The sequence below is a fragment of the Schistocerca americana genome, chromosome X (genome assembly GCF_021461395.2).
Source record: "Schistocerca americana isolate TAMUIC-IGC-003095 chromosome X, iqSchAmer2.1, whole genome shotgun sequence".
Taxonomy (NCBI): Eukaryota; Metazoa; Arthropoda; class Insecta; order Orthoptera; family Acrididae; genus Schistocerca; species Schistocerca americana.
The window spans coordinates 790,893,961-790,911,115 of NC_060130.1; the positions used below are offsets into that span (position 1 = coordinate 790,893,961).

The following is a 17,155-nucleotide window of genomic DNA, read 5'->3' on the forward strand; positions in this document are numbered from 1 at the left end:
GTAAACATATGTAGTTCATACTTTGTTTAATTCTTAGAGCAATTTCAGATTGTCACTTACCTCTTAACTCCAAGTAAATATCAATAAAATTTTATGTTGCTTTGAATTTCTTGCTAAAATAAACTGAAATAAATCTAATAACTTTGCCTATATATATCCACATACAATTGCAAGGTAGCCTACTTCTGTCAATTTAGACCGTAAACAAATTTATTACTGCAAGAGATCCTATTTTATTGTCCTACTACCACAGCTCCATCAGACACACTTCCAAAAATTGCAGTTATCTTCAAAAAAGACTTAGGTATTCACAACCTGATCACCAGTAAGAATATAATCTAGACAATCAGACAACACCATTTTTGCAGACAATTATTCAATGTTCTTTCTGTGCATACTTGTATGCAACATACTAGGGTCATTTGATAAATATGCACCACAATTTGTTCACAGAATGCATTTATTCTTAAGAGTTAGTATTTGGTGACAATATCAATCAACATTTCTATTTTTTTACATAGTCTCCATGACACTCTATGGCCTTAAACAATCGTTGTCTAAGAGCATGTATTCTCTATTCGTAAAAGCTCTTTTTCAGTGCTCAATCAAGTTTTCAGTGCATGAATTATATTGTCACCTCCAAAGTGTCTCCCACATAGAGAATTCTTCAGTGGCCCAAACAGATGGAAGTCAGAGGGAACCAGATCTGGGCTATAGGTTGGATAAGGTTCTCACGTTCTGTCTGGTTTAGTGATTTATTACTGGGTTCTGAGACTTGTATTTGGGCATGCATTGTCAGTTTGGAGCAAGATCTCTTTTTGAGTCCTGTCAGATGGAACAAATCAGAAATGGTGCTTCAGTTGGTTCAGAGTCTTCACACATGCCTCTGAAGCCTCTGAATTAATGGCTGACCCTTCTGGCAAGCCATGAAGGTTCAATACTTTTAAATCATGCTTCCCCATTGGATAAGCACTAATAACATCATTTCTGCAGGTCAATTACCATATTTATGGGCTGTGAGTAGACACAGGCCGTAGTTTTCAGCATCTTGCACAAGTGGCCTTCGATGACACAGTTTTATCTCTCACATTATAATGGAAAAGTCCTTTTAGGTATCCCACAGTTACACTTGCTTAGAGAGGAAATCTGTGTGAGAAAACCTTGTCCACAAAAGCAACATACTGTTTGTGCTATTATCCTAAGATCTTCAAGCCACAGCACCCACTTTTAAAACATGCTGAACATTCATTGTGTGTGGACCCTTGATATATTCAACAATTCAGCCATTGTTCGTCAAAAAACAACTCTCCTCTGGTAAAATGTTCAGCATTTTCTCAATGCTTCATTTGGATACCAATCATTTTTCACCAAAATAACAGACCAAGAGATTTGTAAGTGAAGTCTGTGTGTGTAGGCACTACTTACTTCTTCAATGAAATAGATAAATTGCCTACACTCTGTCAAAAGCAACAAAACAATGAACATTTTGTACTTTACAGTAATTATTAGCTTCTTTCCTTAAACTCAAGCAGAACCAATGCTCAAATCATCATGGAGCTCTTTTTCCAGTAATACTGCAGTTTTCAGGCAGATATGTTTTCACTTCACCCTGTTCTTTATAAGACTTTATGTGAACTAGTCTGCTTCAATGCCTCCGAGGCCATTTGTATAACAGTTGTAGAAATGACCTTATGATATTATTATGTGATCATCTTATTTTATCTTCACCTAATTTGGTTCTAGCTATACGCAAGAAATTTATGTGCTATTAGAAGACTGTCTACTTAGCATATGAACTGAATGTCTACAGATTTTCTAAGTTTATGTCTTTAGGACAGACCTAAGATGAAATGTAACTGGCTAAATTACGAGCTTCCACAGCTAAGGTTATTAATATGTGTTGCTGTAATTACAATCAACCCGGAGGTACCTGGTTTAAAATCCAGTTGATGAGAGATATTTTCATTGCCAGAATTTAGTCTGTTGGATAAGGAGAGGTGCTGGTGTGATTAGCATTGTATGTAGCAATGTTCTTGTTACAAAGTCAAGCCTCTGTACAATGTATTTCATGTAGTGATGACACAAGACGCAATCATCTGTAATCTTTCCATCATATGGCAACATTAACATTGGTGGTTGTTTTCATGTACCTCGTATCCCCATCTCTCTCTCTCTCTCTCTCTCTCTCTCTCTCTCTCTCTCTCTCTGCCATCTCCACCCTGCTTACATCATGTATTTAGTTTCATGAACTGTCAGCAGAGCTTGTACTCTGTTTGAAATCAGACATTTCAATAGCTAGAACTTTTGTACATGATTTGCACTTTTTCCACTTTTATTTTCGTATAGATTTCTGTACACGGTTTTACTGTACACATTGCAGGGATTAAGTTATCCTTTTGTTTATTGCAATTGCTAACATTTTAACAGTATTTGTATTCAAAGTAGTTAAGAATATGGAGCAATTCTATATAAAAGTTTTTGGTGAGAAGCATATTTAACTATTACAATAATTGACATGTTAAATGAGACATGTCACAAATGATATGCAGTTTAACTGAAAGTATAGTACTAACTACTATAAAAGCAAATATTTGTGATGGTTAAATTTGCTACTGTGGTTGTTAACATTAAAAGGGTGAAACATTCATTAACTTGAAGGTCGGTTTGAATAATGCAGTGCTTTATTAGGCATAGGGCCATTGAAGGTGGTATGTGTTTACCTTTCTCTGACATTTGAAGTTACTTAACAAGCCAGTTCTATAAGGTCTTACAGTTTAACACAGACTCTGAACCATCGTGCAACTCTGAACTTTTTTTAAGTTAGAGCTACAAATATATACATGTATATTTTGTGTTTTACTATTCATTTGTGTTTGATTGGGCATTTCAGTTGATGTTGTCAGTTACGGTGAACCTGTACATGGTAGTGTTCCATAATTGTGCCGATATACAATTTGTAGGTGTGCAGCAATTTGATACTCATGGTATGCACCTGGCAATGAAGTTATCAGATATTCAAAATTGTTCATAATAAACAATCACATCTAGTATAGCTGTTTGTAATCAATTTCAAAAAGACAAGAATAATTCATTACTCTACACAACAATTTGGATTTCTAATCTGTCTCTTAACTACTGAATTAGTTCCTAATTTAATTGCTACAACATATGTGATTTGTCTCCTTTAACAAAAATATTGTTATATTCAAATTTTAAGTCATGTTTTTAGAAAATAAAAATAACACTGAGTGAAATAAATTTTCAGAGCATAACGTTTATCAAAAAGCAGTCTATGTCATAACTAACAATTAGGGTTTTTATGTGTCTGCTATGAAAGAAGATGACACACAGATTTTACAAGAGAGGACACAGTTTAAACCACAGCATGACTACTTTGGTTTAAAATCCAATTTTTTTTAATCACAATAAATGTCATTTATTTCTTGATACATTGTAGTGTGAGCTAATTCTGAGACAGTAAAAATCTCAATGACTATTGTAATTGCATCCAAAGAAAGGAAATTCATTTTATGTGGGCACTACTGGCTGGGCAAGTTGTTTCTTCACTAAGTGTGTGCAGTAAGAATGGAAAATAGTCTTAATAAACAATGTACAGTCTCCTCCATAAGGATGGAATAGTCTTAATAGACAACAGGAATTAGCATGCAATTATTGTTCAAAGTGAAGCAGTTTCTTCAATCTAATTTTCTTCCTTTTTAATACTGTGTGGTCTGTCTTCAGTTAGAATGTGTGTGTGATGTTCCCTCAATCTCATTAGAGGAATTAAATTGCTAAGTGACCAACTGTTTTTTTTATTATTGTGTGGTTTCTTCACATCCATAAACATCTTCCATACCTCTGCAGCTTGCGCTCCACCTATTAAAGCCTCCATTTTAATGCATTTCTGTTCCTGTCTCTTGTTCTTTTGTGATTTAATTCTGTTCCAGAACTTCTGATTTCTTAGACAGAGAACTGGAAAACAATATACTGCTTGATATTCTATTTCACTACATAAGCTTATTTCAGCTTTATCGCCTTCATCAACACATATCCTGATGCTGTAGATGGACATATGTCAACTTTGAGTAAACCATTATTGCTGCCTGTAGTTGTTGGTTGACAGCTGTCAAAGTTTTATTTCTACAACTGTCAGATAGTGAAAAACACATTACAATAAGGGTAACAGCAAGCTACTGAACAACTTTAAAACATTGCTGAAAATAATATTACAACCAACAACTATAGACAGCAACAGTGGTTTATTCAAAGTTGGCATGTCCATCTACAACATCAGGACACATACTTATGAAGGAAATAAAACTGAAATAAGCTTCTATACTAAAATAGAGTAGTATCAAGCAGCATACAGTTTTCCAGTTCTCTGCATAATGTCCTACTGTGACATAATATATGCTGCACATCAAACAATAATGAAACTCCTGATTTCTTCTTTTCTGACCTTGTCTGTCCTGAGAACATTTTGTTCATAACCATTTTTATTAGCAATCCTCTTTTCCAAATCATCTTAAAGTCATCAGGGAAACATTCATCTTCATTTATACTCTTAACATTGCATCTCCATTACTCTTAGAGCAATTTTCCTAACCACTTGTTTAAGAATATCAAATTCTCTTATCAAAGCCACCTTCAAAGACAGGAAGGAGGGTTTGCACATTTTGATGAAGCTAAGAGCTGTGTTGGCGATAGCATAGCTGCCAGATGGCCCGCCACAGCTCAACAGGCCTGGTGAGAAAGAGAAAGAGAGACTAGCTTGGTCCAAGTAAGTTAAGAACTGAAACAATCATTATTATATGTGAAAAATGTTGATTCTAGAAGAAAACTATGATCAATCCTTGTTTAAACAAAATATCTGTCATTCACCAGGGTTTTTTCCCCCTCTCATCTTCAGAACACTTATCCAAATGTAAACTAAGGAAAAAAGAAGATTTGCAAGTAATGTCCTCAGTTATGATGATGAATCATTGTGAACAGAATGCAAGCTCTAATAGGACAATCATTTATGTATTCTTATCAAAAGAAGCATAGCAAACACTTTAAGAAATTTATGTAAACCACAGAAAGCCTGTATCATGATAGCCATGAAGATATCTGGAAATTTGGATACTACTAACTCCATTCAATGCACTGACCATTCATAACTTCATCTACAAAGAAACTCATGATCTATCTTTGACAGAAATTACTTGTGTCACCCTGTTTCCAACATTTATTCACTTTCACAAATTTGTAATGAAGACAGCAATTGGCAGCATAGTGAGCATTCACAAAATTTGTTTGTTGAAAGGAACCTCAACACTATATTTAACATACCACAATGACAAAGAAACCCAACTGTGTTACAAGTCAAATTCTCTGCCTTCCCTCGAAGCCTGTATTAAGGAGAGTTAGAACATTTTTGGATATCCGTCAATATCAAATAAAGTAGGTAACTTTTTATATAGAACGTTGTGCATTGCAGTATTACAAAGACAAAATTATTTTCTTTTTATTGGTAGCATTGTTGAAAACAATATAGTAGAACATCATAATATAAACCCTATTTGTAAGTATAATGTTCTAAGAATGCTGATGTTACAGTGACCAGTGTGGATACTGGAAAGGTAATCAACTTTCAGATTCTGACAAAACATTTTATCAATCTAAATCAGTGAACCAAAAAGACCATATCCATGATAGAAACTTGGCAGAACAAGTAGTAGAATGGAGACCTCTGCACTGTTGAAATTTTTAGTTGACCCATGAATGAAATGGGTGTTTGTTACTCTAAGTTCTTAGGCAGATTCAAAAGCATACAACAGTGTAGCAGCAGCAGCAGCAGCTGCTGCTGCTGCTGCTGCTGCTCAGCCTTACAGAGGTAAGATTGTCATAAAACTTGAGTGTGTGGATCACATCCAGAAAAACACTAGGTTGAAGAAGTTTAAACTAAATCTGTGAAACCAAAAACCTTCTCATTGTGAAATCGTAAGTGGTAGGCTGGCAGACAAAATTATTGGTGAATTACATCAATACAATGGGATGGCCATTAGGAGTGACACTGAAAATTTGTTCAGAATGAGGCAGGCTGTATGGACCAGTTTCTTCCATGAAGTGACAACAGATGAGGGACCAATATTCAACTCTACCCTCCCAGACTTGAATCGTAGTTCATGTATCGCAACACCCAATACTCAAACTCTTCATACAGGCAGTCATGGGAGTCAAAGTCCATTTACAGAGACCTGGCACATCCTGACTGGTTGAAGTAGTGTCTGCACAAGCAGAATCAGACCCCAAATGAGTCTTAACACTCTCATATGTACTTTTGTACCAGAAAATACTTTTGTTGGAAGGAAGGCACCAAAATGTGAGGACGGGGGGAGGGGGGGGGGGGGACCTATAATGGCAACATGGGTACGCTGAAAGAGCTTTGGCATATGAGAATTATTCCTGGAGCAAACTGCGTCAGAGAACTTCAATGAATGGATAAGGTTCCTGTAAATAAAGCACAGTATGCAGCAGAATTTGTCACTAAGGAGTCCTCAAGAAGATGATACACAGTATGGTGCAGGGTGCTTCTGAGTGAGCAAAAGTAAGAAATAACACATACATTAAATAAGTTTTTCAGATCTTGGAAGCTGTTTCTGAAAATTTACATTTTCATTTGCATTATTCTCTAAATCTCAGGAGCCACTTGGATTAGAAAATTAAAATTTTTAGGGAGTTGCATCTATTGAACTAAAATAAAAGCTCATAAATTTTGACAACACAGTCTGCGGCGATTGCATTAATATTTCTTAATTGACTGGTTTTGGCTTATATACAAGCCATCTTCAGAGTTTCTTGGCCTCCTATGGCTGGTGATGACAGACCCTTGGATTTCTCGAGAAATCTGAGAGGCTGTCAGCACCTGCCTTAGGGGGCCAAGAAATTCTTGAAGATGGCTCGTATATGAGCCGAAACCAGTCAAATTATTAATGTGATCTTGACTGTTCATTTTAATATAGTAAAACAAAAGCATGATGTTAAGTATAATGACAATTATAATTATACACAATGTATAAAAAATTATGCAAAATTATAACCATATAGCTAAAAAATTGTATTCCCCAAATCACTGGCTGAAATACAATGATTTCAGAGCAGCACACTAACAACATAATATGTAATATTCCATGATAGTTCCATGATTATTGCTACAGTAGTTTATGAAAGACAAGGAAGCCAGTAACAAAATTTAAATTGTCAGTATAGGGTGTTCCAACTCTCCATGATCTATATCTTAACTTCTGACAAGCAAATGGTATGACAACACTATGGTGCAACAAAATAATAAACTGATCCCACAAATGTATATTTAAAAGTAATGAAACTCCTGAAACTATTAATATTTATAAGATTCTGAATTGAAAATAATACTACAATTACTTCTTTCATGCTGAATCTTATGTTAGGCTCCTAAACACAATAGCACTATTTGATATATCAGTGAAGTGTTTGAAGACGAACCGTTTGCACCATTCAATCCAGAATTAGGGATGAACTGCATGACTTCAGATAGACATATTTAGTGTTCTGTATAATATTGCTTTTAAATAGTTTTGATGTTCCGCAAACCTTCAGTTAAAAAGCCACTTTTCCTTCTCGTAAATAGATGGCACTTTTATCATAATTTATAATTTGTCTGACATAATCTTTCAATACTAATGTTAATTATTTCATACACCTGACAGCTTCAAATAAAATATTAAAAGGAAGGTCATCATTGGTCATAATATTGATGTTTTATTGATAGCAGAATCGGTTTTCGATCACATAGTGATCATCTTCAGTGCTGTACACATTAAATTCAGACACTAGTATCAAGTTATCAATAACCAAAACTGAGAAGCGATCACAATATTGAGTTTTTGTGACCGCTTCTTAGTTTTGGTTATTGATACCTTGATACCAGTGTTCGAGTTAAATGTGTACAGCACCAAAGATGATCACTATGTGATCGAAAACCAATTCTGCTATCAATAAAACATCAATATTACGAACAATGCTGACCTTCCTTTTAATATAACATATATGGTCGTGGTGCACACAGAACTCCATGGAGTCGCCAATCAATTCAAATAAAATTATTTATTGCTACCTATATCATAACTTAACAACATATTACCAATCTCAGCATTTACCAGCAGCTTCCTATTAAACGTCCCTTAATTTTAAGACTGAGTGCACACAGTCTTGCTCTACAAAGACACTAGTGCTTTTTAAGAAAATGAAACCAACAATGAAAACAATTTCAATAGTGACCAAGTTGATTTAGTTGCTGAAAAATGGTAATAACTGCAAATTAGTGAAAGGTAATCCTTAAGAACAAAAAGGAGGAGCTGCTGACAACTGACAACAGCCTAAATGAAACTATTCTAAAAAAAGTAAAGACAGAAATGAGATTGCTTTCATGGAAAGTAGCAATATAAGAACTAGGGATGAGAAAACAAATTTGAGTATATGATCTACCAGGACAGACTTTGCAACAGTACCAATTCATCAATCTAAAGACTTACAAAATTTTGATGGAGACCACAGCTGAATCTCACTCCAGTTATGGGATCCTTGTTGTTGGAAAAGACAGCAAGTGCAAAAGAGAGTTTCCTTTGTAGTAAGTTTGCACAATTTGTACAAGACTTCACTAAAACCTCTGAACTATGTAAACATTAAAGAGCTGCACTGAAGTACTATTCAAACATTGTCAGACTAAAGATAAATGCCATAAAAACATCCATATTTGCTCATTTGTTCACCATAAACACATTTGTGCATGCATAATGTTTACTGGAACTTTTTGTCACCTTAATAACACTAGAAGCAAGTAATTAATGTAGAAAGAACCACAGATATTCATTCTCTATTAAGTCACTGTTAATTATGAAATTCACTTTGAAACACTTTCAACAAGTAATTTTTAGTGTTATCCAATATATCTTCAACTGTCAGAAAATTTTCCATCTTCTCAAAGCAGCTGCCATTGTAAGTCAAATGTTTTAATTTATGAACTGCTTCATACACTATGCAACGAAACATGAAAATTACTTTTCCCATACAACTTTATTATAAATGATCTTCAAGAAGAAGGTAAGGACCTCATGGAAGGCCTGACCCTTTTCATATGCATACTGAAAGAGAGGACTAATCTGTTTTGCAAACAAAGTGTCTAGCTTGTATTTGCTCATGAGCAGAAGACTACATTGAACTAAATTGCCAAAATATAAATATGCATCCTAATTCAAGTTAACTGTAAGTATTTTAATATAATTGTGTTGAATTCTTGGCTTTTTTTGTCAATCTAAGATTGATTGCAAACACTCAACCTACATCCAATCGATTGCCCTTTGTTCATCATAAACAAAATTTTCATATAGTAAATGTTGACTCTGATGTAACATAACAGATGCTTTCAGTTATACCATAAAATTGTTTGAATTTATCAGTCTCATTTCACACCAATCATTTCAGTTATATTTACTCTAAAAGCTCTCATTGCATGATTCAAGTTTTTATTATCAATTTCCTTTATAGAAACTGTGCCTGAAAGTCAGAACCACCTCTTTCTTGTAGTGACAGTAGATATCACTGGGCTAGCTTCCACAAATTAATTTCACCAAGACTGCTACAAGAGTGCTGCTCAACTAATTTTCTGGCACTTTTTTAAGGCTTTTGAAGAAATTGAGGTATCTCAAAAGCAATGGGTCAAAATACCTCAATACATATAGGAAGTCTCAAGTAAAGTATGATCTTTTTATTAATATTATTTAAATAAACATTGATAATAAATGCAATGATAACTTTCAATAAATATAGTTTGCCTTGAGAAAATCTGATATCAGATTTGTAACTCCACTCCCTGCCCAATAAAATGCAATCATTTGACACACATATGAACAATGTAATGCTTAATTTTTATTATGGCAGTTTTGTAGTGATTTTTAAGTCTTTCTATATCCACCTCAAGCCAGGTCAATCAATACATTAAAAACATGTTTTGTGTGAAAACAATTTGAACTAAAAGACACTGTCATTACAACACAGTGTTTGGGTGATGCTGCAACAGTAACGTTACAAGCCACCATTACAAAAGACAATGTCTCAGATGAAGGTGGGTAGAGAGTCCCAGCAGTGATGGGCAGTGGCAGGTAGTGATTCGTCTGGCAGAAAGTGTGTCACTTAAGATTGCACTGTATTTTCATTTTTAATGGTGGTATGGTGACACTGTTGAGAGCTTATCATAGTGATTCACATATGTGCTCTTTTTGTACTGGAAATTACAACAAACAAAAATTCTGCAAAGTGCTTGTTTGTTATTCAGATCTATTATCATGTCAACCATGAAATGAACATGTGAATGAAATGACATCAACAAAGGTAAATACATCTACAGGAGTTGTTGATCTGGCTACCTACTAATTGGGTGTTGATTAAATATACAAAAAATGAATGTATGTAAATTTCACTGTGTTAGACATCTTACCACTTGCCTCCATATTGTAAGTTTATTCATTCCCAATGTAACTTCTTTACAACTACCTACTAACAACATTCCATATGGAGATAAACTCCCTTTGCAGCATAGCAAAATGTAAAAAGGAGATATTTGGCATTCCTAGCAACAAGCTCTCTTCACAATATAAACAAGTAAGGCTTAAAGAAATATCACTCAACGGAAAGATGATAATGTTGCACAAAAAAATTTATTATCCTTTCATCAGCTACAAGTGTTTCTTTATTTTCTAAGGGGAGAGGGGATGTGGACTTCTAAAGCTAGCTCCCTGCAAATGGTTTTGGAGAGAATTTGGTTGGCTAGTACCAGGAGGGCAGGAGAAAAAACATTGAAGTAACTTCACCCACTATGTCCCACAAGGTTCCAAGACAGACTAACAGAAGGCAGGGACTGAATATAATAGTAGCTGCAAGATTACTGATGAAAGCGCAGTCGGCTTGCAAGACAAATTAAAGAAGTGAATCACAATACAAAAAGTGCAGTGAAAGCAATGATCATAAAGTCTCAAAACATAGTATAACACAAAATGCGTCAGACTGGCACTCACATACAGTATTTCTGAATGATGATTCCATTTATACAGACTGTGTCATGTGAATGATGGAGACTCAGACATTAACAAAGTAACTTTTTTATATTTACAGAGTGTGCATTAACCAAATTCATTTATAAGGACTTCGAAAAAGTTCAAAGAAGAGCAGCTCACTTTGTACTATTGCGAAAAAGGGGAGTGAGTGTGTGTGTCACAGTTATGATATGTGAGTAATAAAGGCATTTTTCATTGTAGTGATATCTTTTCATGAAATTTGAATCACCAACTTTCTCCTCCAAACACAAAAATGTTCTGCTGATGCATACCTATGTCGGGAGAAATGATCAGTATAATAAGTATGAGAAATCAGAGTTTGCATGGAAAAATTTAAGTGTTCATTACTCCCATGTGCTGTCCAAGTGTGAAACACTAGAGAAATAGTGTAAAAATTTTTGGAAAATCCTCTGCTAAACACTGAAGTGTGAATTTTGGAGCAGTCATGTAGATTTAGGTAAGCCATGTAAAAAAAAAAAAAAAAAAAAAAAAAAAAAAATTATTTTATATATATATATATATATATATATATATATATCGCAACTACAGTCCTTATTTAACATTAAAATTACATAACTATAATTGACATCGATGCTCTGATCCCAGTGCAAAGAAACAGAGTGGAAGGTTTCATGGTAACTGAACAGTTGACCTTACGGTGACTGTTTCTAGGAGTTAAGAATATAGGAGCCAAATGGAAAGAGAAGAATGTTTCAGGACTTCCAAGCTACACTTTTACATCAGATCCAGGTCTTTTCACCTAATGACAACAAGTGTTGCCTTGAAGTAGCACTATCTCTTTTAAGAGCACTTGTTTTAAACAGCCTGTTTAACACTTGGAAATTTGTTGCAAGGCCATTCAATGTTTACTGTTTCATCTCATTTTCAGCTAGTCAGTCATTAGGGTCCATCTTTTCTAGTCTTCTTTGAGGAGCAACTTTCTTTTTTTTCCCAGGATAAAGAGAGCTGGGATATGACCACTCAAAGCTCATCTGTTTAGAAGCAGTGTCGAACCAGTGGATTCCCCATACTCCAACAGATGAGTCAGTGAAGCACCCATTCTTTTTACTTACTAAATCTCCAACATATGCTTGGACACAAACTGTGTACAAACTTCATTACAGACAAATTTCTTATAGATTACGTGATACTACGCAATATACAGTTCCCTTGTGTATCAACAGTTCACCACCAATTTTGTGTGTGACAGTCTGAAGCTGAACAAATAAAACAACCTACTGATGAAATTTTGGCAGGTTTACTGACATCATGCACCTACCCTGGGCTTGACAAGTCCTTAGTGCTTTCACATCCTGCCATCCAATACACACACCACCTGAATATAGTGCAACATAAAACACATTGCTCTACATACAGAGCTCACATTCCAGTTAGACATGAGAAGCCTGCTCTCCTGCGACAGTATGAAAATGGTAGCAGCTATCTGCACCAAATTGTCATTAAAGCAAATGCAACTACAATAAAAATGTGTGTCTCATTTATGCACATATTATGAATAGTCAGAGAAAATCTTGGATAGACATGATAAAATGTATAACCACTTGCAGTGGAAGAGATGATCGGCAATGGAAGGAAAATGAAAGAGTTGCATTATATTTCTCAATTATAGACGTTTAGGCAATCAGCAAACATGAGGAGGAGGAGGAGGAGGGGGGGGGGGGGGGGGGGGAGTGACCAGTGTCTGATCAAGAGTGTAGGTCCAATACCACAGTTACAGTTGTGTACATTTTTTAATGATGTTCGTCCACTGTTCATTACTTCCTCCATACAACGAGTGATTCTTTCCTTCAGCCATATATTTGGTTTCACAAATTAATGTAAAAAAAAAACCTTGTACTGCAGTGTATCTAACAATGACACTCGACAAACCCTAAGAATACAATAGGAAATGGAGAAAATGTAAGAAGGAATAACACAAAACTTGTTGACAGAGAGCATAGAAGATAACATGCAAATAAAGTCAGGCATTTCACTTGGTTTATGAACATGAGTGATTGTCAGCAATCAGATCTACAGCACAGAGGAACTTATAAAAAGTAAACAAAAGATACAATGTATCTTATATTAATCTGTTGATTTGAGGATTACAAAAAAGTTAACTAATATTTTTAAACAACAGAACAGAAGTTATATGAAGAAATGTGAGAAAATATTGAAAGAAGAAAGCTCATAAGACCATATAAATGCAATGGAACTCAACTAATATGTACAAATAAGGAGAAGAGTTACACAAATAAGCATTTACAAAGAAAGATCAACAGAGGGATCATATAAAAGTATTGACAAGCACAATGTATAGGTAAAAATGGAACAAAAATGGGAAAGACAGTGTAAAAGAATCTTGTACTCATCTGTTGCTAAAAGATATTTGAATTGTTAGTGATTAACATAAAAATATTAGAACATCAGTTTAGCTCAGTTTATAAAATGATTAAACAAATGCATCAATCACAGAATGAACAAAAAATGAATAAAAATTGGGGAAAAAATCAGAACAGGGGGATAACTGTAAAGGTGAGGAGAATAATAGGAAGTCATGAATTGTATTTGTACAGTGTTACACCATGGTTTCTCAGATACAGGTGTGAATAAGATGTGAGAACCAAACCTATGTTTCTGCTGCTTTCAGTAGAAAATATGCAATTTTGATTTCATTTTGACACAAAATATCTACTGTATGAATAATGTCATGGTAAGTCTTATTGTTTACTTCAGAGAATCTGACATTAAATTCTGCTCATGATTGTAAAATAATAACAAATTTTATGCAAACATTTTACTGAACCATGTAATTTATTTCAGTTCCACAGAAACAGCATTGGCATTCTAAAACACATCTGCTTAAATGGATCAGCTTACCTGGTCTAGTATCATGATAAAACTATGCCAGATGTTTCAATAAATTCATTATCTTATGGTATAATAATATAAAATGGTATATTTCTCACTAATTAAATGTATCTCCTTCAAATAAAAAAAATGCTGTGTTGTTTGATGACAAGAAAATGTTCTTCACACAAATGTTTGCTATTTAGGGAACTGAACAATATGCTCCAACAGGTTCCATGATTGACATATAACAACATCTCCACAAAAATCCAATGACATGAAATGACAACAACAAAATCTTTTAAAAATACTGAACTTGCAATGCAATAAATTTGTTGTTACAGATGAAAATCTGAGTAGTTCATTGATTTAATCCCTACTGTCAACCTACATGATACTTTCACTTTGTACTGTGACATAATTTACAAGTAATATTAACATCATGATAATCCCTGGATGGTAAAATAATGAATATGATGTTCTTCACATGTACTATGACATGCAACGTAACTAATTTTGAAAGACCAATGATGAATGTCTTGAAAATAGTAACAAAGCCAAAATTGCAATAATCTGTCTAGCACAAAATAAAGTAATAATGAAATGGTGAAATCATTGTCATTCATACAATAAATACATGTGACTGTGCAAGGGCAGATGTTGGAGAGTACAATGGATAATTTTGCGCAGCTGTTCAGAATGTGTGCCAGGAACAATGTAAGAAATCATCTAACTATTATCTTCCATATGTAATTGTTACAGTTCCTGCATCCAATCTTATTCACATTTTAAATGCATTTGTTTTCTTGCCTCTATCCACAAGGTTCTTTTAACCATTTAGCCAGTGGAAATTTAAAGTAATAAATAGCATTAAATCTTGGGAAAAATTTGACTGCAAGTTATGCAATAAACGCTTTACCATGTGTAAGAAAAGATGTGTAAAAAGATATTAAAATCACTAAGGTTGACAAACATAAAAAGTAGAAGTCTGCATAAAACAGTTAAAGAACAGAGTTTATGCAGTCATATAGAGTGAAACTAAATACAGTTTTCTTTAAGGTTCACAGGTAAAGAACAGCATGATCAGAAACCTTTTTTGTTTTTGTTTTTGTTTTTTTGTTTGTTTGTTTTTAAGTTTTGTGGAGCATCTTACAACACACCAGCAGTAACTGTATTTCTTGAAAAACCTACCAAAAGGCCAATAAATAATTAAATTTAACTATATGATTCCAAGGCTTGTAATGGTTAACCCAATGACTGTAGTGATAAAACAAGAGACATTACTTAAAAGCACAACCATATAAGCATGAATAAGCATGCATTACTTGAGCGCCAACCATAAAGAAATATGTGTGGTTGCTATACTACAATGAGTGGACAGCTAAATCACCAACCAATATTCCATGTCCACTGTTACATCACAAGGTATGCTAGATGTTGTAATAGCACTTTGAATTACTGCTGCATCATGCAAATTTTCTGTCAAGTGAGATAAAATGTAGTTATTGCTGACATGCTGGGCATCAGCCCAAAGGGGGTGCATAATTATGAAAGGGGACACAAGTGGCCATCTGTGAGACTGACACGTCAAATGTTAGAGCCAACCTGCGCCAAAAGCCGTATTCTGAAGCACAGGTAGAAGTTGTCTGCAGTAGTTTTACTGTCAGATATTGGAAAAATGATGGTGTCCCACACTATCACAGTTATAAATATTCTGTTACCAAAAAACAGCTATGCTAATTTGACGTAAAGCCAAATGGATAACATTACTAAAATGAAACATTATAGTCAACATAAATGTGACTGGAATAGTATGTTTAAAAACTCTCTACAATGAACTTAGCTCTCATTTTAACATTTACAAATATTGTGTTAATTTCAATTCATTGAGTTCATATAGGGTCGTCAATAATTACTGTGTTTGTCCCACAGGAGAATTAGCATTGTAAACTTTATTTTTTATCATAAACAGATAAAGAGAAGATTTGAATCAAGGCATGTGAAGTATACATAGCAACTTTCAGTAATTTCAGAACAACAGGAAAGAATCCAAACATGTTTAGAAAATATACACAATATAAGAAACCATATGAAAGATATCATTACTATAATAAATATGGTAGTTACTAATAAACTGCATCCATCTCCCACTCTGCAGTGCATTATTTCTAAAGCAGTGTTTTATGGTTAGGCATAAATTGCTTTTTTGTGATTTCTGTTAGGTCTATGACTGTTCAACACTCACTCCTCATCTGGAAACACAATAGTCATGAAGTCTTTTTTCCTTGATTTAGTCTACCTCTATATTCAGTCTGTTAGGCAAGACCTAGTCTCCACTATATATCTTATCAGACTAGTGCATCTACAACTGTACTAAAACTGTCCATTGTTTTTTTGTTTGTGGATGCATCACTGAACCTTTTCACACTGTTCAATTATTTCCTTTAATGGAGATATTTTCAACTTCATGGATTTTTTCGTTGTTCACCAATTATGTGGGAAAGTATTTGTTTGCAAATGTGATACTCCAATTGAGATGCAAAGAACAGTTTGAACTGCCATTGTTTTATGCGCACAAATTAGAAGAAAATATGTTTATCCACACAGAGTTTTGAAAATAGAAGCAAATTCAACAAATCCAACACCGTGCTTGTAAATATTGAATTCCTTTAAAAAAATAGAGCCCAGGATATGAACTCAATCCATTTTTATAAAACTCTGTGTATGATTACTTGTATTTTAAAACAAATAACAAAAAAATATGTTAGCTCTAAAAAAAAAAAAAAAAAAAAAAAATACATCCCACTGCAACAATGACCTTATGAAAGATGTTCTCTTTCTTGTCTGGGATAATTCTGTTTTCTTGTTTACCTTCTATAACCAGGAATCAAGTATCAGATTTCATTATCCCGCATGGCGTTCATGAGTTCATGTTTTCATGTTCCATTAAAGAAAAATTTACATGGTGATTCTATGTACTGGAAACTATCTTACTACAATTACAGAACCACATCAAATCTAGTGCATCTTTTCTTGTCTCTGTCGTGTGATGCTACTTTCAAAACAAGCCTTTCTTTGCATTCCATCTATTGCAACAAGCATAATAAGTCTCATTCTCTCAAAATATGATCCTAACATCAGGTCAAATTCACAACAAAAGTAAAAATTTGTTA

The 17,155-nt window shown here is 34.1% G+C and overlaps 1 protein-coding gene across 4 annotated transcripts in view; it reads right to left on the reverse strand.

The window, feature by feature from the left end:
- The window catches only part of LOC124556759 (homeobox protein extradenticle), a 359,145-nt gene that overhangs the window by 28,500 nt on the left and 313,490 nt on the right, over window positions 1-17,155 (reverse strand). The window lies entirely within an intron of this gene.